Raw genomic sequence first — 25243 nt, forward strand, 5'->3', positions numbered from 1 at the left:
TATCTGATTTAGCCCTTTCTAAAGAGGTATCAGGATGAGGTGAACCTCTAAAGCTCTAAAAGGTGCCAAGGAGACAGTCTTCCTTTAGCTACTACCCCTTGTATACATAGTAGAAAACTATGATATGCTGTAAAAGTTCACACAGGAATACTGTATTAGAATAAGAAATGCTAGACACAACAGACTGGATTCAAAGGTAAAATACTAGATATACTTGTACTGCACACACAGGCTGGAGAAAGGGTAATCTGATATTGCTGAAACATGCTGGGAACTGTATACACAGGTGCTGCACACACAGGCCAGAGACTGGCTACAATGGTACTGCAGTTACAGGTTGGAGACAAGATGACAGGATGCAGAAGTAAGAGACTGGATACAGATGTATTGTATACACAGGCAAAAGGCTGACTACACTGGTATTGCACACACAGGCTGGAGACAGGATCCAGAGTAGGAGACTGGCTACACTGGCACTGCACACACAGGCCCAGAGACTGGCTACACTGGTACTGCACACACAAGCCTAGACGTTGGATCCACAGGTAAATTACTGGCTACACTGGTACTGCACACACAGGCCCAGAGATTGGCTACACTGGTACTGCACACACAGGCCCAGAGACTGGCTATACTGGTACTGCACACACAGGCACAGAAACTGCCTACACTGGTACTGCACACACAGGCCCAGAGACTGGCTACACTGGTACTGCACACACAGGCCCAGAGCTTGGCTACACTGATACTGCACACACAGGCCCAGAGACTGCCTACACTGGTACTGCACACACAGGCCCAGAGACTGGCTACACTGGTACTGCACACACAGGCCCAGAGACTGGCAACACTGGTACTGCACACACAGGCCCAGAGACTGGCAACACTGGTACTGCACACACAGGCCCAGAGACTGGCAACACTGGTACTGCACACACAGGCCCAGAGACTGACTATACTGGTACTGCACACACAGGCCCAGAGACTGACTATACTGGTACTGCACACACAGGCCCAGAGATTGGCTAAACTGGTACTGCACACACAGGCCCAGAGACTGGCTACACTGGTACTGCACACACAGGCCGAGAGACTGGCTACACTGGTACTGCACACACAGGCCGAGAGACTGGCTACACTGGTACTGCAAACACAGACCCAGAGACTGGCTACACTGGTACTGCACACACAGGCCCAGAGACTGGCTACACTGGTACTGCACACACAGGCCCAGAGATTGGCTAAACTGGTACTGCACACACAGGCCCAAAGATTGGCTACACTGGTACTGCACACACAGGCCCAGAGACTGACTACACTGGTACGACAAACACAGGCCCAGAGACTGGCTACACTGGTACTGTACACACAGGCCCAGAGATTGGCTACACTGGTACTGTACACACAGGCCCAGAGATTGGCTACACTGGTACTGCACACACAGGCCCAGAGACTGTCTACACTGGTACTGCACACACAGGCCCAGAGATTGGCTACACTTGTACTGCACACACAGGTCCGGGGACTGACTACACTGGTTCTGCACACACAGGCCCAGAGACTGGCTACACTGGTACTACACACATAGGTCCAGGGACTGGCTGCACTGGTTCTGCACACACAGTCCCAGAGACTGGATGCACATGTACATTACTGGCTACACTGGTACTGCACACACAGACCCAGACACTGGATATACAGGTAAATTACTGGCTACACTGGTACTGCACACACAGGCCCAGAGACTGGCTACACTGGTACTGCACAAACAGGCCCAGAGACTGGCTACACTGGTACTGCACACACAGACCCAGAAACTGAATGCACATGTAAATTACTGGCTACACTGGTACTGCACACACAGGCCCAGAGACTGGCTACACTGGTACTGCACACACAAGCCTAGACACTGGATCCACAGGTAAATTACTGGCTACACTGGTACTGCACACACAGGCCTAGACACTGGATCCACAGGTAAATTACTGGCTACACTCCCTAGTTAAAAAGTATGATGTTCCTGGAGTCATTCTGAAGTAATCGATGACGGCAGACTAGTCATCAGCAGCCATCCTGAAGTATGCCCACAGGTCAAAATGTTTAATTTGATGACTCTAGAGGCATTCACTGGCTGTTCATGCTTGTGAAGTACTCAGTAAGGTAATCTGCTAATCATTCTGGTCATCATCCAGATTTTTTTTTACTTTAGCTAAAGACTTTACAAGCCTGATGCTGTATAATGATTTGCAAATGACTACTACAGTCTCTAAAGTAATCTTGTTTGTCTTGGGCTGATACTGCACACACATGCCCAGACACTGGATGCACAGGTAAATTACTGGATACACTGGTACTACACACACAGGCCCAGAGGCTGGATGAACAGGTAATTTACTGGATACACTGATACTACACACACAGGCACAGACACTAGATGCATAGGTATATTACTGGATACACTGGTACTACACACACAGGCCCAGACACTGGATGCACAGATAAATTACTTTATACAATGGTACTACACACACATGCCCAGACACTGGATGCATAGGTATATTACTGGATACACTGGTACTACACACACAGGCCCAGACACTGGATGCATAGGTATATTACTGGATACACTGGTACTACACACACAGGCCCAGACACTGGATGCATAGGTATATTACTGGATACACTGGTACTACACATACAGGCCCAGACACTGGATGCACAGATAAATTACTGGATACAATGGTACTACACACACATGCCCAGACACTGGATGCACAGGTAAATTACTGGATACACTGGATGCACAGTTAAATTACTAGATACACTGGTACTACACACACAGGCCCAGAGGCTACATGCAGAGGTAAATAACTGGATACACTAGTACTGCACACACAGGGCCAGAGGCTGGATGCACAGATAAATTACTGGATACACTGGTACTGCACACACAGGGCCAGAGGCTAGATGCACAGGTTTTACTGGATACACTGGTTCTACACACACAGAGCTAGAGACTGGCTACACTGGTACTACATACACAGACCTGGAGACTAGCTACATTGGTACAGCACACACATGCAGGAGACTGGCTACACAAGCATTGGATACACAGCATGAGACTGGATACACTGGTACAGCACACACATGCAGGAGACTGCATACACACGTATTGGAAGCATAGCATGAGACTGGATAGACTGGTACTGCTGAAGTCTGTAGCTGGAGCACAAGCAAAGGTCTGGAAATGTTGGTAGGCAATTTGCAACAGGATGCACAGGCAGGAGTCACAGGCAAGCAGCCCACATGAACAAGACTCTTGCTGGGATGGGCAAAGGTCCAAGCTTTGGTAGTTCATGTCTAGGTTAAGTAATGAACTCATGGCAGCACTTAGTACTAGGGCTACAGCAAGAAACCGTTAGGATTGGCAATGGCTGAGGCAAACAAGCATAAAGTCTAAATCCAAAAATGAAGTCAGAGACAGGCAAAGGTCTGTAACAGATTGGCTTCAATGTACTAAATCAGTAGAAAAATAGATGGCGCTGGTCTGTAGAATGATTTTTCTCTAGTGAATAAAGAGAAAAAAAGGGCTTGAAGTGTATATAGAAACCGATGAATATGGGTGCAGTATACTCACTCCATAGGTTGTAGAAGTTCAGCTGCGATGTAATATGCCTCCAGGTAATGTGAATCCCCCAGAATGGAGTGTAGGGTTTCAAAATTTCACAAGTGCCTACTGGTGGGCTGCAGATAAATGGCCCAATAAAACATCTTTTTTACCAAAGTTGGAAGTTTGTCAATACCCTCCTTTGCTGTGCCAAGCTGGATTCTCCTTTATATGGATTAAGTTACTACTTTGTTTTCTTTGTTTACTGGATTACATTTGGTCATTTGAGTCTCCATTTATCTGCAGCCCACCAGTAGGCACTTGTGAAATTTTGAAACCCTACACTCCATTCTGGTGGATTCACATTACCTGGAGGCATATTACATTGCAGCTGAACTTCTACAACCTACAGTGGAGGCTCCTCCATTTGTGCACATGAGCACGTGCCCCCCTCAGCATCCCAGAAGAAAAGAAAAAAAACAGAAAAAAAAATATAATTATATTTTTTTTTACCCCCAGAAAAAAATACAATATAAACTTATTTTATTTTTTTTATTTCATTTATTTAATGATCTGATCATGATCATGTAGTAAAAGTTACAGTATAAATAATATTATACAATATACAGTATTAGCCTGTGTAGCCTCAGCCTGCCTGGTCCCTGTACTAAATTTGTCTATCTAAGCCCTAACCGCACGTGCGATAGGCTAAGCTATGGCACTGTGCTTTGCGCATTCTAAAATCGCCTGCTGCGCAGCTCCCAGCCTCCCCATCCCCATAGTAAGCTGTTCGCACACTTCAGCCTGTGCGAGGGGTGGGAGGTGTTAGAGAGAGACAGGCAGCAGGCCAGCAGCAGCCAGTGACAGAGAAGAGCGTCATCACTCACAGTCACGTGATGACGCTCGACAAGCTCCTCCCAGCTCAACGGCGCGAAATCTCATTGTGGAGATAGTCGTTGAGCTGAGAGGAGCTCAAACACTGTGTGTGTGTCTACAGTATGGGGGGTGGGGCTACACAGTGTTTTCATGCTCCAGTGTAGTAGCCGGTAGCAACCCAGACTGAATCCCTGCAATGAAGGATCAGGAACTAAGTGAGTAGGCTCTGTTTACCTACGGCATGTCAGGCTACTTTTGCACAGGTGCTTCAGTTGATAGCAATTACTGAGGGCGAGGCATGGATGCGGTCTGAGACTTCACTGCACAGTGCAATGGCAGCCACAACTGGGTGTTTTAACCTTGCAAAAAAAGTGCAGCGTGGTGCCTTGTAAATGATCACTGAGGGGGGAGGAGGGGAATGTCTGTGTGTATGTCACTAAACAAATTATTATTGCCTTGAAGCAAAACAGCCGTGTTAGCTTTAAAGTTGTCCACAGTAGAATGTATTTTTATTTATCTTCAATTGTATGGACATTCTTAAACGGATTAAAAGGAAATGGTGTGTGCAGCTCGTAAGAGAGGAAGGAGGGGGAGTGTTTTTAGTGTGATGATGAAATACATATATGTTTACATTTAAACATATATGTATTTCATAATCACACTAAAAACACTCCCCCTCCTTCCTCTCTTACGAGCTGCACACACCATTTCCTTTTAATCCGTTTAAGAATGTCCATACAATTGAAGATAAATAAAAATACATTCTACTGTGGACAACTTTAAAGCTAACACGGCTGTTTTGCTTTAAGGCAATAATAATTTGTTTAGTGACATACACACAGACATTCCCCTCCTCCCCCCTCAGTGATCATTTACAAGGCACCACGCTGCAGAACGTCTATTTTTCCCATTTGGTCACTTCCTGGTCACTGCTGATAGATACACACATCTCATAAAGTTTGCCAGAAGCGCAAAATCTGTCACTGATGAAAATGTCTGTTGCTGATCTGACAATATATGACTGGTCAGTCCAAAATCTTACTGAGGGCAGTGAGTTAAATAGAGGTAGAGTGACGGTGTGGGAGAGAGCTGCAGCAGGAGCCACTACGGCTGGGTTATCAGGACCTTTCCCAGGGGTTACAATTTGCATATGCTCATTATGACAGGCAGTGTTTAGCATACACAGAACAGTGGACGGAGCTTCTGTTGTGCTTGCCTGCATACCAGGAATACCAGTCCAACTTTGACTGGTATTCCTGGTATGCAAGCAAGCAAAATAAACGCTCCGTTCACTGTGAGATTGCTGAATAATACTGCCTGTCAATGCTGCTAGTAATATATGTCTAATGTGATCATATACTGCTAGTAATGTATGTCTAATGTGATCATATACTGCTAGTAATGTATGTTTAATGTGATCATGTACTGCTAGTAATGTATGTCTAATGTGTTCATGTCTAATGTGATCATGTACTGCTAGTAATGTATGTCTAATGTGATCATGTACTGCTAGTAATGTATGTCTAATGTGTTCATGTCTAATGTGATCATGTACTGCTAGTAATGTATGTCTAATGTGATCATGTACTGCTAGTAATGTATGTCTAATGTGATCATGTACTGCTAGTAATGTATGTCTAATGTGATCATATACTGCTAGTATATATACAGGGCTGATGTATCTGCTGCTACTGTATACAGGGCTGGTGTCACTGTTGCTCTTGTATACAGGGCTGGTGTCACTGCTGTTACTGTATACAGGGCTGGTGTCACTGCTGTTACTGTATACAGGGCTGGTGTCACTGCTGTTACTGTATACAGGGCTGGTGTCACTGCTGTTACTGTATACAGGGCTGGTGTCTCTGCTGTTAATGTATACATTGCTGGTGTCACTGCTATTACTGTATACAGCGCTGGTGTCACTGCTGTTACTATATACAGGGCTGATGTCACTGCTGTTACTGTATACAGGGCTAGTGTCACTGTTGCTCTTGTATACAGGGCATATGTATCTGCTGTTACTATATACAGGGCTGATGTATCTGCTGTTACTGTATACAGGGCTGGTGTCTAATGTTACTGTATACAGGGCTGGTGTCACGGCTGTTACTGTATACAAGGCTGGTGTCTCTGCTGTTACTGTATACAGGTCTGGTGTCTCTGCTGTTACTGTATACAGGGCTGGTGTCACTGCTGTTACTGTATACAGGGCTGGTGTCTACTGTTACTGTATACAGGGCTGGTGTCTACTGTTACTGTATACAGGGCTGGTATCACTGCTGTTACTGTATACAGGGCTAGTGTCACTGTTGCTCTTGTATACAGGGCATATGTATCTTCTGTTACTGTATACAGGGCTGATGTCTCTGCTGTTACTGTATACAGGGCTGATGTCACTGTTGCTCTTGTATACAGGGCTGGTGTCACTGTTGCTCTTGTATACAGGGCTGGTGTCTCTGCTGTTACTGTATACAGGGCTGGTGTCTCTGCTGTTACTGTAGCGTGACTTTCGCAAAGGGGTGCGGCTTTTAAAAATAGGTGTGGCTTGTTAAAAGGGGCGTGATTTTTTAAAAGGGGCGTGGCTTTCTAAAAGGGGCAGGGTCTTGTGCACCCCCATCCTAAAAATTCACCAGCCGCCACTGACAACCTATGGAATGAGTATACTGCACCCATATTCATCGGTTTCTATATACACTTCAAGCCCTTTTTTCTCTTCATTCACTAGAGAAAAATCATTATACAGACCAGCGCCATCTATTTTTCTACTGCTATTTGTTAACACAGTCATAGAGGAGAGACTGTAAGAAGGCTGCGGTCTTACCTAAAAGGAGAGTATTAGTTCCTGGTTCTTTTGATCTTTGTTATTCAGTGTTGTTTCCATCTCACACTTTTGTATTGCATTTTTTGTATTTTGTATTCTGCTTGTATCTATAATGTACTAAATCAGGATCCATGAAGCTAGGTCTAGAACAAATAAGGGTCAACAACAGTGAAGAACAAAAGAAAAACCAGGAAAGAGAGGAATGACCAGATGAGTCCTCTTTTACAAATGAACAAGGAAAGGGTAGAACAAAGGCATTTAGAGCATAGAGCTTGGTGTAGAGCAACCTTAAATAGTTCTGTAATTACTTGTGCAGCTGTGAAAATTTTGGTTCATCCGCAATTTTTTGGAAACAAATAAATTAATTTCCCCAAATATTTGTTGGTTACACTATTCATTTTGTTTAAAACGAAATGAATACTGAATATTTGTAGAACATTTACATTCATTTTTTTTTTAATTCTTTTTATTAATGGAGACACATCCATCAAAACATAGATACACAAAATCTTACTACAATCATAAAGTAGCATATACATCAAGGATTATCATGGAGATAGATTGAGACCATAAGTACTTAAATATCTTTTATCCGCTGGATCATATAAAGTCTTGTGAAATGACTCAGAGAAATTTTTTTGCAACTGGCTTCTCATATCGCAGTGTTGATGAGTCGATATCCACACGTCTTGATGAAAGCTGTGTCTCAATTTTACAACATTTATTTCAAACTAATTAAACAATAAACAACATTTTATTAACTTCAACTGTCTGTTTACCCATGTAGTTGGTTAAGGGGTGCCCATGCATCTGCTTAGGTGTAAGTGACGAAGGAAGGGAGAGATGGGGAGGACAAAGAAAGAAGGAGCTCCACCCCTGCCCCACACCAATCATCCCAGGTTAGAGTAGGCTCAAAATAGCAATTCTTCTAGGTTTATTTCAGTAGTGTGGTTATCTACCGGCTCTGCAAGCGCAGACCATTCCCCTCTCAAAATGGCTGATAGCATTTTTTTCATGATGAATAAACGTCTGCAGTACCTGTCTCTGCACTAGAGGAGTGAATGACGTTAAAAGGTTGCCATTTTTTAAAGAAGGGGCCAAGCCTGTGTCTAGTGTCTAATTTAGTGTCATATTGTTCAATAAAGATATGTCTAAATTGTGCTATTGTCTGAGCTTTTTTGATTATCCAACTGAACAATATGCAGTGTCTCGCTAGCAAAATGCATACATAGCGTTAGCAATTTGTGTAGTTTTTTATAATAGTCGTCCCATAAAAAGAAGAAAATGTTCTCTATATCAAGGACAATGTCCACTCCGAATGTAATCTTAATCCAATATTGAAGATGTCCCCAAAACTGTCTAATCAGAGGGCAAGAATAGAAATAATGTTGGAAATGTGGGGAATCGCTATGACATTTGACATATGTTTTAGTGCAATGTGGATTCCATTTGGCTAAGCGGTCTGGGGTGATATAATCCTTGTGGAGCAGTCAAATTTGTGCCTCTCTAAATGGAATGACCAGTGTTGCAGATTTCACCCTTTCTAGGCTTAGTTTTATGTCTAAAATTGAAATGTGAGTCGTCGACAGTAGAATGGATCCCTCTAGTACAGTCAATTAATTTTGCTTTAGCAGTCTTTTATAAAATTCAGAGGATGAAAAGATCCCCTTCCGGAATAATGTGTGTGAGACAGAGAAAGGAGAGGAATGCCAAAACTCTGGATTATTCTTCTGTAGGTCGTTGACATAGTGTCTAAGTTGAAGGTACGAAAAAAAGTGTTTACTAGAGATATTGAATTGTCTCTGTAATTCTTGGAAAGTCTTCACCGAATGCAGAAGTGGATCTAATACATTTCCTATAGTTCTGATTCCCAGGTGCTTCCAAGAGTGGAAAGGTGCCGAGGCATTACCCGCCGGGAATTCCTCATTACCCACTATGGGAATGAATTTTGGTGTAGGGTATTTTACTTTTAGGTATTTAAATGTCCAATGGCAGGCTTTAAGAGGGTCTCAATATGGGGGTTGTCTTTGATATAAGGTGGAATGTTTCTAAGAGGGGCATAAGGTAGATAAGATAAGGCCAATGGTGCACTCACTGCCTCCTCCAGATGCACAATACAAAAATGCAAAGTGTTTAGCTGAAATCTACAACCAGTCAAATTAAAGCTGCCCAGTTATACAGTTTTACATTTGGAAGACTTAGCCCTCCACTTAGGTAAGGGAGTTGTAGTTTGTCTGACGCAATATCAGTTTTCTTTCCCTTCCAGATAAAGGTGATAACAGCTCTAGATAGGAATGCCAATTCCTTCTTAGTAATAAGGAAGGGCAGGGCGAGAAGAGGATATAACATTTTGGGTAAGACGGCCATCTTGATCCTGTTGATACGGCCAGACAAACCCAGGGGGAGGTTCATCCAACCCTGCATCTGAGTAATCAGGGCAGTACACTGTTTAGAGATATTTAACTCATAGATTTTGTATGGGTTTTTGTGTAGGTGAATGCCTAAGTAGGTGAGCGTGTTGTGGTCCTCCACGAATGGGTAGTTGTGGGGCTAATGCTGGTGTCTATTGAGCCATAGGGGCCTATCTATCAAGCTCTGAATGGAGCTTGAGGGCCCGTGTTTCTGGCGAGCCTGCAGACTGCTGCTCCATAACCCTGTCCGCCTGCTCGGATGAGGCGGACAGAGATCACCACAATTTAACCCGATCGAGTACGATCGGGTTGATTGACACCCCTCTGCTGGCGGCCAATTGGCCGCAAGTCTGCAGGGGGCAGCGTTGCACCAGCAGCTCACAAGAGCTGCTGGCGCAATGCTGAATACGGACCTAATCTGCACTGTCGGATCAGGTCCGACAGACCTTTGATAAATAGGCCTCATAGTATCTCTGACTTTGAAGTGTTAATTTTGTAGCCTGAGAAGCTACCAAAGTCCGATATTGCCTGTAGAATGTGGGGGACATACATATTTGGTCTGTCAACAAAAAGCAGCATGTCGTCCGCGTAAAGGGCAATCTGGACAGGAGTACCTTGGATATTGATTCCTGGGAAAATCTGCCTAAGGTTGGTCAATAGTGGTTCCAAGAATAATAGATCTATAACACTAATTCTATGTTAACTCTAGGGGGCGCAATACACCAAAAATGAGGATATGATTACTCACTCACTCCAAGGAGGTGATAATATAGATGTAAATAAATACAAGTACACTTAAGAAATAAGGCCTATAATGTAAATGACCCAAATCTATGGAGTGATAGTAGTTAAATACAGATGTATAATAAATGAATATGGATGTATAATAAATACAATATAGTGATACAGTTACTAAAAAAAAATCTAAATAGCATAAAAAATCAAAACATGAGAACAATCAAGTCCTATAAGCTCTTATCTGTATATGACACACTCTTCAGGGATATCCCATAATGAATCAGTCCTTTTGTAATATGATGGTCTTCCTGTGTGATACAGATAATATGGAGGTCACACCCAAAAGATGGAGTCTGCTCTTTGCCAGGTATATAGGATCTGGATACAAGCTTTCTCTGTGAAATGGAATCACAAAACAAAGGCGCCTCCTAGTGTGATACAGTTGGTACAAACAGATAATTTGAAGGTAAAAAACATAATTTATGCTTACCTGATAAATTTATTTCTCTTGTAGTGTATCCAGTCCACGGATCATCCATTACTTATGGGATATTAACTCCTCCCCAACAGGAAGTGCAAGAGGATTCACCCAGCAGAGCTGCTATATAGCTCCTCCCCTAACTGCCATTACCAGTCATTCGACCGAAAACATGCAGAGAAAGGAAAACCATAGGGTGCAGTGGTGACTGTAGTTTAATGGAAAAATTACCTGCCTTAAAGTGACAGGGCGGGCCGTGGACTGGATACACTACAAGAGAAATAAATTTATCAGGTAAGCATAAATTATGTTTTCTCTTGTTAAGTGTATCCAGTCCACGGATCATCCATTACTTATGGGATACCAATACCAAAGCTAAAGTACACGGATGACGGGAGGGACAGGCAGGCTCTTTATACGGAAGGAACCACTGCCTGAAGAACCTTTCTCCCAAAAACAGCCTCCAAAGAAGCAAAAGTGTCAAATTTGTAAAATTTGGAAAAAGTATGAAGAGAAGACCAAGTTGCAGCCTTGCAAATCTGTTCAACAGAAGCCTCATTCTTAAAGGCCCAAGTGGAAGCCACAGCTCTAGTAGAATGTGCTGTAATTCTTTCAGGAGGCTGCTGTCCAGCAGTCTCATAGGCTAACCGTATTATGCTACGAAGCCAAAAGGAGAGAGAGGTAGCCGAAGCTTTTTGACCTCTCCTCTGACCAGAATAAACGACAAACAGGGAAGACGTTTGTCGAAAATCCTTAGTTGCCTGTAGATAAAATTTCAGGGCACGGACTACATCTAGATTGTGTAGCAGACGTTCCTTTTTCGAAGAAGGATTAGGACACAAAGATGGAACCACAATCTCTTGATTGATATTCCTGTTAGTGACCACCTTAGGTAGGAACCCAGGTTTAGTACGCAGAACTACCTTGTCTGAATGAAAAATCAGATAAGGAGAATCACAATGTAAGGCAGATAACTCAGAGACTCTTCGAGCCGAGGAAATCGCCATTAAAAACAGAACTTTCCAAGATAACAACTTGATATCAATGGAATGAAGGGGTTCAAACGGAACCCCCTGTAAAACATTAAGAACTAAGTTCAAACTCCATGGTGGAGCAACAGTTTTAAACACAGGCTTGATCCTAGCTAAAGCCTGACAAAAAGCTTGAACGTCCGGAACTTCTGACAGACGTTTGTGTAAAAGAATGGACAGAGCTGAAATCTGTCCCTTTAAGGAACTAGCGGATAAACCCTTTTCTAAACCTTCTTGTAGAAAAGACAATATCCTCGGAATCCTAACCTTACTCCATGAGTAACTCTTGGATTCGCACCAATATAAGTATTTGCGCCATATCTTATGATAAATCTTTCTGGTAACAGGCTTCCTAGCCTGTATTAAGGTATCAATAACTGACTCAGAAAAACCACGTTTTGATAAAATCAAGCGTTCAATTTCCAAGCAGTCAGCTTCAGAGAAATTAGATTTTGATGTTTGAAGGGACCCTGGATCAGAAGGTCCTGTTTCAGAGGTAGCGACCAAGGTGGACAGGATGACATGTCCACTAGATCTGCATACCAAGTCCTGCGTGGCCATGCAGGCGCTATTAGAATCACTGATGCTCTCTCCTGTTTGATTCTGGCAATCAATCGAGGAAGCATCGGGAAGGGTGGAAAACACATAAGCCATCCCGAAGGTCCAAGGTGCTGTCAAAGCATCTATCAGAACCGCTCCCGGATCCCTGGATCTGGACCCGTAACGAGGAAGCTTGGCGTTCTGTCGAGACGCCATGAGATCTATCTCTGGTTTGCCCCAACGTCGAAGTATTTGGGCAAAGACCTCCGGATGAAGTTCCCACTCCCCCGGATGAAAAGTCTGACGACTTAAGAAATCCGCCTCCCAGTTCTCCACTCCCGGGATGTGGATTGCTGACAGGTGGCAAGAGTGAGACTCTGCCCAGCGAATTATCTTTGATACTTCCATCATTGCTAGGGAGCTTCTTGTCCCTCCCTGATGGTTGATGTAAGCTACAGTCGTGATGTTGTCCGACTGAAACCTGATGAACCCCCGAGTTGTTAACTGGGGCCAAGCCAGAAGGGCATTGAGAACTGCTCTCAATTCCAGAATGTTTATTGGTAGGAGACTCTCCTCCTGATTACATTGTCCCTGAGCCTTCAGAGAATTCCAGACAGCGCCCCAACCTAGTAGGCTGGCGTCTGTTGTTACAATTGTCCAGTCCGGCCTGCTGAATGGCATCCCCCTGGACAGATGTGGCCGAGAAAGCCACCATAGAAGAGAATTTCTGGTCTATTGATTCAGAGTAGGGGACAAGTCTGAGTAATCCCCATTCCACTGATTTAGCATGCACAATTGCAGCGGTCTGAGATGTAGGCGTGCAAAGGGTACTATGTCCATTGCTGCTACCATTAAGCCGATCACCTCCATGCATTGAGCTACTGACGGGTGTTGAATGGAATGAAGGACACGGCATGCATTTTGAAGCTTTGTTAACCTGTCTTCTGTCAGGTAAATCTTCATTTCTACAGAATCTATAAGAGTCCCCAAGAAGGGAACTCTTGTGAGTGGAAAGAGAGAACTCTTCTTTTCGTTCACCTTCCATCCATGCGACCTTAGAAATGCCAGTACTAACTCTGTATGAGACTTGGCAGTTTGAAAGCTTGAAGCTTGTATCAGAATGTCGTCTAGGTACGGAGCTACCGCAATTCCTCGCGGTCTTAGTACCGCCAGAAGAGCACCCAGAACCTTTGTGAAGATTCTCGGAGCCGTAGCCAATCCGAATGGAAGAGCTACAAACTGGTAATGCCTGTCTAGAAAGGCAAACCTTAGATACCGGTAATGATCTTTGTGAATCGGTATGTGAAGGTAAGCATCCTTTAAATCCACTGTGGTCATGTACTGACCCTTTTGGATCATGGGTAAAATTGACTGAATAGTCTCCATTTTGAACGATGGAACTCTTAGGAATTTGTTTAGGATCTTTAAATCCAGGATTGGCCTGAAAGTTCCCTCTTTTTTGGGAACCACAAACAGATTTGAGTAAAACCTTGTTCCGACCGTGGAACTGGATGGATTACTCCCATTAATAAAAGCTCTTGTACGCAGCGTAGAAACGCCTCTTTCTTTATTTGGTTTGTTGACAACCTTGACAGATGAAATCTCTCTCTTGGGGGAGAGTATTTGAAGTCCAGAAGGTATCCCTGAGATATTATCTCTAGCGCCCAGGGATCCTGGACATCTCTTTCCCAAGCCTGGGCAAAGAGAGAAAGTCTGCCCCCCACTAGATCCGTTCCCGGATCGGGGGCCCTCAATTCATGCTGTTTTAGGGGCACCAGCAGGTTTCCTGGCCTGCTTGCCCTTGTTCCAGGACTGGTTAGGTCTCCAGCCTTGTCTGTAGCGAGCAACAGATCCTTCTTGTTTTGGAGCAGAGGAAGTTGATGCTGCTCCTGCTTTGAAATTCCGAAAGGAACGAAAATTAGATTGTCTAGCCTTAGGTTTGGCTCTGTCTTGAGGCAGGGCATGGCCTTTACCTCCTGTAATGTCAGCGATAATTTCTTTCAATCCGGGCCCGAATAAGGTCTGCCCTTTGAAAGGTATATTAAGAAATTTAGACTTAGAAGTAACGTCAGCTGACCAGGATTTTAGCCACAGTGCTCTGCGCGCCTGAATGGCGAATCCGGAATTCTTAGCCGTAAGCTTAGTTAAATGTACTACGGCATCTGAAATAAATGAGTTAGCTAACTTAAGAGCTTTAAGCCTGTGTGTAATCTCATCTAATGGAGCTGATTCAAGTGTCCCTTCCAGAGACTCAAACCAAAATGCTGCTGCAGCCGTGACAGGCGCAATGCATGCAAGGGGTTGCAATATAAAACCTTGTTGAACAAACATTTTCTTAAGGTAACTTTTTATCCATTGGATCTGAAAAGGCACAGCTATCCTCCACCGGGATAGTGGTACGCTTAGCTAAAGTAGAAACTGCTCCCTCCACCTTAGGGATCGTTTGCCATAAGTCCCGTGTGGTGGTGTCTATTGGAAACATCTTTCTAAATATCGGAGGGGGTGAGAACGGCACACCGGGTCTATCCCACTCCTTAGTAACAATTTCAGTAAGTCTCTTAGGTATAGGAAAAACGTCAGTACTCGACGGTACCGCAAAATATTTATCCAACCTACACATTTTTTCTGGTATTGCAACTGTGTTACAATCATTCAGAGCCGCTAACACCTCCCCTAGTAATACACAGAGGTTTTCCAGCTTAAATTTAAAATTTGAAATATCTGAATCCAATCTGTTTGGATCAGAACCGTCAGCCGCAGAATGAAGCTCTCCATCCTCATGTTCTGCAAATTGTGACGCAGTATCTGACATGGCCCTAACATTATCAGCGCACTCTGTTCTCACCCCAGAGTGATCACGCTTACCTCTTAGTTCTGGTAATTTAGCCAAAACTTCAGTCATAACAGTAGCCATATCCTGTAATGTGATTTGTAATGGCCGCCCAGATGTACTCGGCGCCACAATATCACGCACCCCCCGAGCGGGAGATGCAGGTACTGACACGTGAGGCGAGTTAGTCGGCATAACTCTCCCCTCGTTGTTTGGTGAAATGTGTTCAATTTGTACAGATTGACTTTTATTTAAAGTAGCATCAATACAGTTAGTACATAAATTTCTATTGGGCTCCACTTTGGCATTAGCACATATAGCACAGATGTCTTCCTCTGAATCAGACATGTTTAACACACTAGCAAATAAACTAGCAACTTGGAAATACTTTTCAAGTAATTTACTATAATATGAAAACGTACTGTGCCTATAAGAAGCACAGAAAGAGTTATGACAGTTGAAAGTTAATAAACTGAAAGGTTATAGCATCAAATCTTTGTAAAAAAACACAATTTTAGCAAAGGCTTGTTCCCATTAGCGAAGGATAACTAACCCTGATAGCAGAAAAAAAAGTTACAGAAATAAACGTTTTTTATCACAGTCAACTACAATCTCACAGCTCTGCTGTGAATGATTACCTCCCTCAAAACAAGTTTTGAAGACCCCTGAGTTCTGTAGAGATGAACCGGATCATGCAGGAAATACAATGAGCTTCTGACTGAATTTTTTGACCTCCCCCTCACACACAACAGTGAGAGAGATCAGTAAACTGTCATAAATTAAATAAAACAACTGCCAAGTGGAAAAAATAATGCCCAAAACATTTTATTCACCCAGTACCTCAGAAAATGAAACGATTTTACATGCCAGCAAAAAACGTTTAACATAAATTAAGTGTTATTAAAGAGCCTGTTGCCAGTCCCTGCAAATTAGGCTAAAGTCTTATGCACACAGTATAATTCCAGTGAAGTGCCATTCCCCAGAATACTGAAGTGTAAAATATACATACATGACAGCCTGATACCAGTTGCTGCTACTGCATTTAAGGCTGAGTTTACATTATATCGGTATGGCAGAATTTTCTCATCAATTCCATGTCAGAAAATAATAAGCTGCTACATACCTCTTTGCAGATTAATCTGCCCGCTGTCCCCTGATCTGAAGTTTACCTCTCCTCAGATGGCCGAGAAACAGCAATATGATCTTAACTACGCCGGCTAAAATCATAGTAAAAACTCAGGTAGATTCTTCTTCAAATTCTACCAGAGAAGGAATAACACACTCCGGTGCTATTATAAAATAACAAACTTTTGATTGAAGGTATAAAACTAAATATAATCACCATAGTCCTCTCACACATCCTATCTAGTCGTTGGGTGCAAGAGAATGACTGGTAATGGCAGTTAGGGGAGGAGCTATATAGCAGCTCTGCTGGGTGAATCCTCTTGCACTTCCTGTTGGGGAGGAGTTAATATCCCATAAGTAATGGATGATCCGTGGACTGGATACACTTAACAAGAGAAATAATACTCACAAGTGAGGCAGCACCCAATTGTGCTAAATCAGGCAGACTGGGATCTCACAGTGTCCCAGCTCACTGGCACAGCAAGAACACTGATCTCTCCAATGTCCTGCGCGCACCGAATAAGCTCAGACTCTCAAAGTAAGTTTTAAAAAAACACAATTTAATGGTAAGATAAAAATCAAAGTGTCAACCTTATGACAATGATAGTAAAAACACAATAAGAAATGCGTTTCTCAGACTGCTGTCTGTTTCATCAGGCTTCTATTCATACAATGAGAGTACTGGCTTAAATACGTCATCTACATATCCAATCCCTATTCATTATCAAGTGACACACCTATTCAGGTGTGTGTGCACATAATTAATCTAATTGAGAATACTAATACAATGAAATAGTTAATAAACAATTTACAAATCACTGACAGCTCATATAATAAAAACCTTTTCAGTGCATGTAAATATAATTCTATAAAAATAATCAAACTCTAAAGTACCTTGTGATCTGTGTCATATCTATACCATATTATGGCCTAGATTTAGAGTTCGGCGGTAGCCGTCAAAACCAGCGTTAGAGGCTCCTAACGCTGGTTTTGGGCGCCCGCTGGTATTTGGAGTCAGTGATTAAAGGGTCTAACGCTCACTTTTCAGCCGCGACTTTTCCATACCGCAGATCCCCCTACGCCATTTGCGTAGCCTATCTTTTCAATGGGATCTTTCTAATGCTGGTATTTAGAGTCGTTTCTGCAGTGAGCGTTAGAGCTCTAACGACAAGATTCCAGCCGCCTGAAAATAGCAGGAGTTAAGAGCTTTCTGGCTAACGCCGGTTTCTAAAGCTCTTAACTACTGTACCCTAAAGTACACTAACACCCATAAACTACCTATGTACCCCTAAACCGAGCTCCCCCCACATCGCCGCCACTCGATTAAATTTTTTAACCCCTAATCTGCCGACCGCCACCTACGTTATACTTATGTACCCCTAATCTGCTGCCCCTAACCCCGCCGACCCCTATATTATATTTCTTAACCCCTAACTTGCCCCCCACAACGTCGCCGCAAGCTACTTAAAATAATTAACCCCTAATCTTCCGACCGCAAATCGCCGCCACCTACGTTATCCCTATGTACCCCTAATCTGCTACCCCTAACACCGCCGACCCCTATATTATATTTATTAACCCCTAATCTGCCCCCCTCAACGTCGCCGACACCTGCCTACACTTATTAACCCCTAATCTGCCGAGCGGACCTGAGCGCTACTATAATAAAGTTATTAACCCCTAATCCGCCTCACTAACCCTATCATAAATAGTATTAACCCCTAATCTGCCCTCCCTAACATCGCCGACACCTAACTTCAATTATTAACCCCTAATCTGCCGACCGGAGCTCACCGCTATTCTAATAAATGTATTAACCCCTAAAGCTAAGTCTAACCCTAACACTAACACCCCCCTAAGTTAAATATAATTTTTATCTAACGAAATAAATTAACTCTTATTAAATAAATTAATCCTATTTAAAGCTAAATACTTACCTGTAAAATAAATCCTAATATAGCTACAATATAAATTATAATTATATTATAGCTATTTTAGGATTTATATTTATTTTACAGGTAACTTTGTATTTATTTTAACCAGGTACAATAGCTATTAAATAGTTAAGAACTATTTAATAGTTACCTAGTTAAAATAATAACAAAATTACCTGTAAAATAAGTCCTAACCTAAGATATAATTAAACCTAACACTACCCTATCAATAAAATAATTAAATAAACTACCTACAATTACCTACAATTAACCTAACACTACACTATCAATAAATTAATTAAACACAATTCCTACAAATAAATACAATTAAATAAACTAGCTAAAGTACAAAAAATAAAAAAGATCTAAGTTACAGAAAATAAAAAAATATTTACAAACATAATAAAAATATTACAACAATTTTAAACTAATTACACCTACTCTAAGCCCCCTAATAAAATAACAAAGCCCCCCAAAATAAAAAATTCCCTACCCTATTCTAAATTAAAAAAGTTACAAGCTCTTTTACCTTACCAGCCCTGAACAGGGCCCTTTGCGGGGCATGCCCCAAGAATTTCAGCTCTTTTGCCTGTAAAAGAATAAATACAATACCCCCCCCCCCCAACATTACAACCCACCACCCACATACCCCTAATCTAACCCAAACCCCCCTTAAATAAACCTAACACTAAGCCCCTGAAGATCTTCCTACCTTGTCTTCACCATACCAGGTTCACCGATCCGTCCTGAAGAGCTCCTCCGATGTCCTGATCCAAGCCCAAGCGGGGGCTGAAGAGGTCCATGATCCGGTCAAAGTCTTCATCCAAGCGGGGCAGAAGAGGATCTTCCATCCGATTGAAGTCATCATCCAGGCGGCATCTTCGATCTTCTTCCATCCGGAGCGAAGCGGCAGGATCCTGAAGACATCCAGCGCGGAACATCCATCCGGACCGACGACTGAACGACGAATGACTGTTCCTTTAAGGGACATCATCCAAGATGGCGTCCCTCGAATTCCGATTGGCTGATAGGATTCTATCAGCCAATCGGAATTAAGGTAGGAATTTTCTGATTGGCTGATGGAATCAGCCAATCAGAATCTAGTTCAATCCGATTGGCCGATCCAATCAGCCAATCAGATTGAGCTCGCATTCTATTGGCTGATCGGAACAGCCAATAGAATGCGAGCTCAATCTGATTGGCTGATTGGATCGGCCAATCGGATTGAACTTGATTCTGATTGGCTGATTCCATCAGCCAATCAGAAAATTCCTACCTTAATTCCGATTGGCTGATAGAATCCTATCAGCCAATCGGAATTCGAGGGACGCCATCTTGGATGACGTCCCTTAAAGGAACAGTCATTCGTCGTTCAGTCGTCGGTCCGGATGGATGTTCCGCGCTGGATGTCTTCAGGATCCTGCCGCTTCGCTCCGGATGGAAGAAGATCGAAGATGCCGCCTGGATGATGACTTCAATCGGATGGAAGATCCTCTTCTGCCCCGCTTGGATGAAGACTTTGACCGGATCATGGACCTCTTCAGCCCCCGCTTGGGCTTGGATCAGGACATCGGAGGAGCTCTTCAGGACGGATCGGTGAACCTGGTATGGTGAAGACAAGGTAGGAAGATCTTCAGGGGCTTAGTGTTAGGTTTATTTAAGGGGGGTTTGGGTTAGATTAGGGGTATGTGGGTGGTGGGTTGTAATGTTGGGGGGGGGGGGTATTGTATTTATTCTTTTACAGGCAAAAGAGCTGAAATTCTTGGGGCATGCCCCGCAAAGGGCCCTGTTCAGGGCTGGTAAGGTAAAAGAGCTTGTAACTTTTTTAATTTAGAATAGGGTAGGGAATTTTTTATTTTGGGGGGCTTTGTTATTTTATTAGGGGGCTTAGAGTAGGTGTAATTAGTTTAAAATTGTTGTAATATTTTTATTATGTTTGTAAATATTTTTTTATTTTCTGTAACTTAGATCTTTTTTATTTTTTGTACTTTAGCTAGTTTATTTAATTGTATTTATTTGTAGGAATTGTGTTTAATTAATTTATTGATAGTGTAGTGTTAGGTTAATTGTAGGTAATTGTAGGTAGTTTATTTAATTATTTTATTGATAGGGTAGTGTTAGGTTTAATTATATCTTAGGTTAGGACTTATTTTACAGGTAATTTTGTTATTATTTTAACTAGGTAACTATTAAATAGTTCTTAACTATTTAATAGCTATTGTACCTGGTTAAAATAAATACAAAGTTACCTGTAAAATAAATATAAATCCTAAAATAGCTATAATATAATTATAATTTATATTGTAGCTATATTAGGATTTATTTTACAGGTAAGTATTTAGCTTTAAATAGGATTAATTTATTTAATAAGAGTTAATTTATTTCGTTAGATAAAAATTATATTTAACTTAGGGGGGTGTTAGTGTTAGGGTTAGACTTAGCTTTAGGGGTTAATACATTTATTAGAATAGCGGTGAGCTCCGGTCGGCAGATTAGGGGTTAATAATTGAAGTTAGGTGTCGGCGATGTTAGGGAGGGCAGATTAGGGGTTAATACTATTTATGATAGGGTTAGTGAGGCGGATTAGGGGTTAATAACTTTATTATAGTAGCGCTCAGGTCCGCTCGGCAGATTAGGGGTTAATAAGTGTAGGCAGGTGTCGGCGACGTTGTGGGGGGCAGATTAGGGGTTAATAAATATAATATAGGGGTCGGCGATGTTAGGGCAGCAGATTAGGGGTACATAGGGATAACGTAGGTTGCGGCGGTTTACGGAGCGGCAGATTAGGGGTTAAAAGTGTAATGCAGGGGTCAGCGATAGCGGGAGTGGCAGATTAGGGGTTAATAAGTGTAAGGTTAGGGGTGTTTAGACTCGGGGTACATGTTAGAGTGTTAGGTGCAGACGTAGGAAGTGTTTTCCCATAGGAAACAATGGGGCTGCGTTAGGAGCTGAACGCTGCTTTTTTGCAGGTGTTAGGTTTTTTTTCAGCTCAAACAGCCCCATTGTTTCCTATGGGAGAATCGTGCACGAGCACGTTTTTGATGCCGGCCGCGTCCGTAAGCAACTCTGGTATCGAGAGTTGCATTTGCGGTAAAAATGCCCTACGCTCCTTTTTTGGAGCCTAACGCAGCATTTGTTTTAACTCTCGATACCAGAGTTAAATTTATGGTGCGGCCAGAAAAAAGCCCGCGGAGCGTTAACAGCCCTTTTACCGCCGAACTCTAAATCTAGGCCTATGTGTTCCTAAATAATATCTCATATCCCCACTAGTTACCCAAACACTGGAAATAATCTGATGTGTTTTCACTGACAAGTAAATACATTTAGGAAAAGGGTAACGAGCCAATAGGGTTTATAGCGAACTGATAAATTTCATAACATTCAAATTCATAATCCCTATAAGTGCCCATTTTTTTATGTACTCTTTATACTGTTCAATACAACTTGAACTTATAGGCATAGATCACTATTATTTTTATGTGATCGTTTATGTGCAAATATTCATATTATGTGTAAATTCACAGATCCAGTGACTCCTACTGGAACATATATACAATCATAATGCTTTTCAATAGAGGTCCAAAAATACCTTTTTTCCTTATCACGAGCAGTGTATAGTTTGTTCTGATGTATATTAGTTTGAGTAGGAATATATTTCTGTATACGTCATTCACTCAGGCGTGCCATGAGCCCTATCAGGGCTAAGATTGTCAGATTACTAATGCATCACGTGATTACTATGTTTACGTGGTTACCCTAAAAAATACATGGGTAGAGCCCACGAGCAAGTCAGTTATATAGATGTAAATCACCATCTACCAAGGTGATACTGACGAAACCCATAATGTATTTGTAAGTAATTAGAGTAAAACACGGGACTCATATACAGTATATATATGGCTAAATATGTTGTTTAAGAGACCCAATGTTTAGTAGAACCATTAGAAAAGTTAGAAGCAGATGGGGTGAACACTATAGAAATATAGTAAAAAAAGCCCCAAACATATGCTTAGATTACGAATTTTGCGGTAACAGGGGTGCGGTGCTAACGAGCAGTTTATGCTCACCGCTCACTTACAGACAGCGCTGGTATTACAGGATTTTACAAACCCGGCGTTAGCCGCAAAAAAGTGAGCGAAGAGCAAAATTTTGCTCCACATCTCACCTCAATACCAGCGCTGCTTACGGTAGCGGTGAGCTGGCAAAACGTGCTCGTGCACGATTTCCCCATAGGAATCAATGGGGGAGAGCCGGCTGAAAAAAAACCTAACACCTGCAAAAAAGCAGCGTTTAGCTTCTAACGCAGCCCCATTGATTCCTAAGGGGAAATAAAAGTTATGCCTACACCTAACACCCTAACATGAACCCCGAGTCTAAACACCCCTAATCTTACACTTATTAACCCCTAATCTGCTGCCCCCGACATCGTCGACACCTACATTATATTATTAACCCCTAATCTGACGCTTCAGACAACACCGCCGCCACCTACATTATACTTATAAACCACTAATCTGCTGCCTCCAACATCGCCGACACCTACATTTTATTTATTAACCCCTACTCTGCCGCCCCCAATGTCGCCGCCACCTACCTACACTTATTAACCCCTAATCTGCCGCCCCCCAACGTCGCCGCCACTATATTAAAGTACTTAACCCCTAAACCTAAGTCTAACCCTAACCCCCCCTAACTTAAATATAATTTAAATAAATATAAATAAAATTACTAAAATTAACTAAATTATTCCTATTTAAAACTAAATAAATAAAATAAACCCTAAGATAGCTACAATGTAACTATTAGTTATATTGTAGCTAGCTTAGGGTTTATTTTACAGGTAAGTATTTAGTTTTAAATAGGAATAATTTAGTTCATTGTAGTTATTTTATTTAGATTTATTTAAATTATATTTAAGTTAGGGGGTGTTAGGGTTAGGGTTAGACTTAGATTTAGGGGTTAATAACTTTAATAAAGTGGCGGCGACATTGGAGGCGGCAGATTAGGGGTTAATAAATGTAGGTAGGTGTCGGCGATGTTAGGGGTTAATAATATTTAACTAGTGTTTGCAAGGCAGGAGTGCGGCGGTTTAGGGGTTAATATATTTATTATAGTGGCGGCGATATCCGGTTCGGCAGATTAGGGGTTAAAAATTTTATTATAGTGTTTGCGATGTGGGGGGGGGGGGGGCATCGGTTTAGGGGATAAAAGGTAGTTTATGGGTGTTAGTGTACTTTTTAGCACTTTAGTTAAGAGTTTTATGCTACGGCGTTAGACCATAAAACTCTTAACTACTGACTTTAAAATGTGGTACAAGCCTTGACAGGAGAGGGTGTACCGCTCACTTTTTTGAAGACTTGTAATACCGGCGCTATGCAAGTCCCATTGAAAAAAGAGGATACGCAATTGACGTAAGTGGATTTGCGGTATTTTCGGTATTGCGGTATTTTCGAGTCTGGCCGAAAAAGTGAGCGGTACACCTGTACCTGCAAGACTCGTAATCTAGCAGATAGTGTATCTAGACATCATACCTAATGTCATGTTGGGACTAAATGTCAGTTTCGGATCACCCTGCTGGAAAGGATCCACTTCAAACAAGGTATTAATAGGTTTAAAAACCTATGTCAGAGAGAGACCTATTGGATCTATAAATTCGACACACTTTATCCAGCTGGTTTAAATGAAAATATAGATATGTCTGCATTTTGAACATCTGTATAAAATTTAATCTATATTCTATATTGTACATCTTGTTGAACGTCTGCCATGTCACTACCATCTCTGCATGCAACAGTAATCATATATATATATATATATATATATATATATATATATATATATATATATATATATATTTAGTGGACTACAGAGTGTACATGTTGATCCTGGGGTATCAGCACCCTACTGTTAAGTATATATATCCATTACAAATATAATAAACACTTTAGTTTACTATTTATCTTGAAAGTATTTATTCACTAATTCTTACACATTTATGTTAGGCACATTAACGACACGGTATTAGCATTTAGATTGTAATATGATTTAAATCTAACCTATCCAATACAGATATACATGTATTTATAAATATATATATTAGTAAGGTTGGTTGATGGTAAAAGATCAATATATTAAGTTATCACTTATATATAGATTCACTATATATTTCATCTAGCATTATTTATCACATTTGAGATCATTAAAGTAATTTCTCAATTTTATATTTTAGGTTCAATATATTTATTGTTCCCTTAGATTAGAGCTCAGCAATATTAGGTATTTTTTTGTTGTTATATTGCTTTTTCATATTAGTTTAGTATATTTACACTTATATTTATGGTATTTGTATTTAATATTATGCATTGTTATTAGATCACATTTTACTGATGATGTTTAGATATGGCATGTACACTATTTAACCTTCCGTACACTAATAGTACACTACTAAACATTGGGTCTCTTAAAGGGACAGTTTACTCAAAAATGTTCTCCCTTTTAATTTGTTCCCAATGATCCACTTTACCTGCTGGAGTGTATTAAATTGTTTACAAGTAGCTCCTTTACCCTTATATTGGCATTTGAAATTTTTGATTTAGCATGTGGTATCCCCACCTATTCTGAAAGTTTGTGGCCGCGCGTACCAGCTATAGATAAGCTTTGTAAACACAGCCAGAAGAAGAAATTACACTCCAGTGTGATATAGCAGAGATAAGGTAATACAATGTTGATTTTCCATTGTTCTCTCAAAGTACTGGTGATTGTTTTAAGGACAGATATAAGATAAAGAAGCAGGTATATTTCCACAATGTGATACAGTAATGAGATCTGATTATACCTATACCTGTGGCTTCA

At 41.6% G+C, this 25243-nt stretch overlaps 1 protein-coding gene across 1 annotated transcript in view; it reads left to right on the top strand.

The window, feature by feature from the left end:
* LOC128659563 (lymphocyte antigen 96) overlaps positions 1-25243 on the top strand; it is a 168574-nt gene that overhangs the window by 125103 nt on the left and 18228 nt on the right. The window lies entirely within an intron of this gene.

The sequence above is a fragment of the Bombina bombina genome, chromosome 5 (genome assembly GCF_027579735.1).
Source record: "Bombina bombina isolate aBomBom1 chromosome 5, aBomBom1.pri, whole genome shotgun sequence".
NCBI classification, from domain to species: domain Eukaryota; kingdom Metazoa; phylum Chordata; class Amphibia; order Anura; family Bombinatoridae; genus Bombina; species Bombina bombina.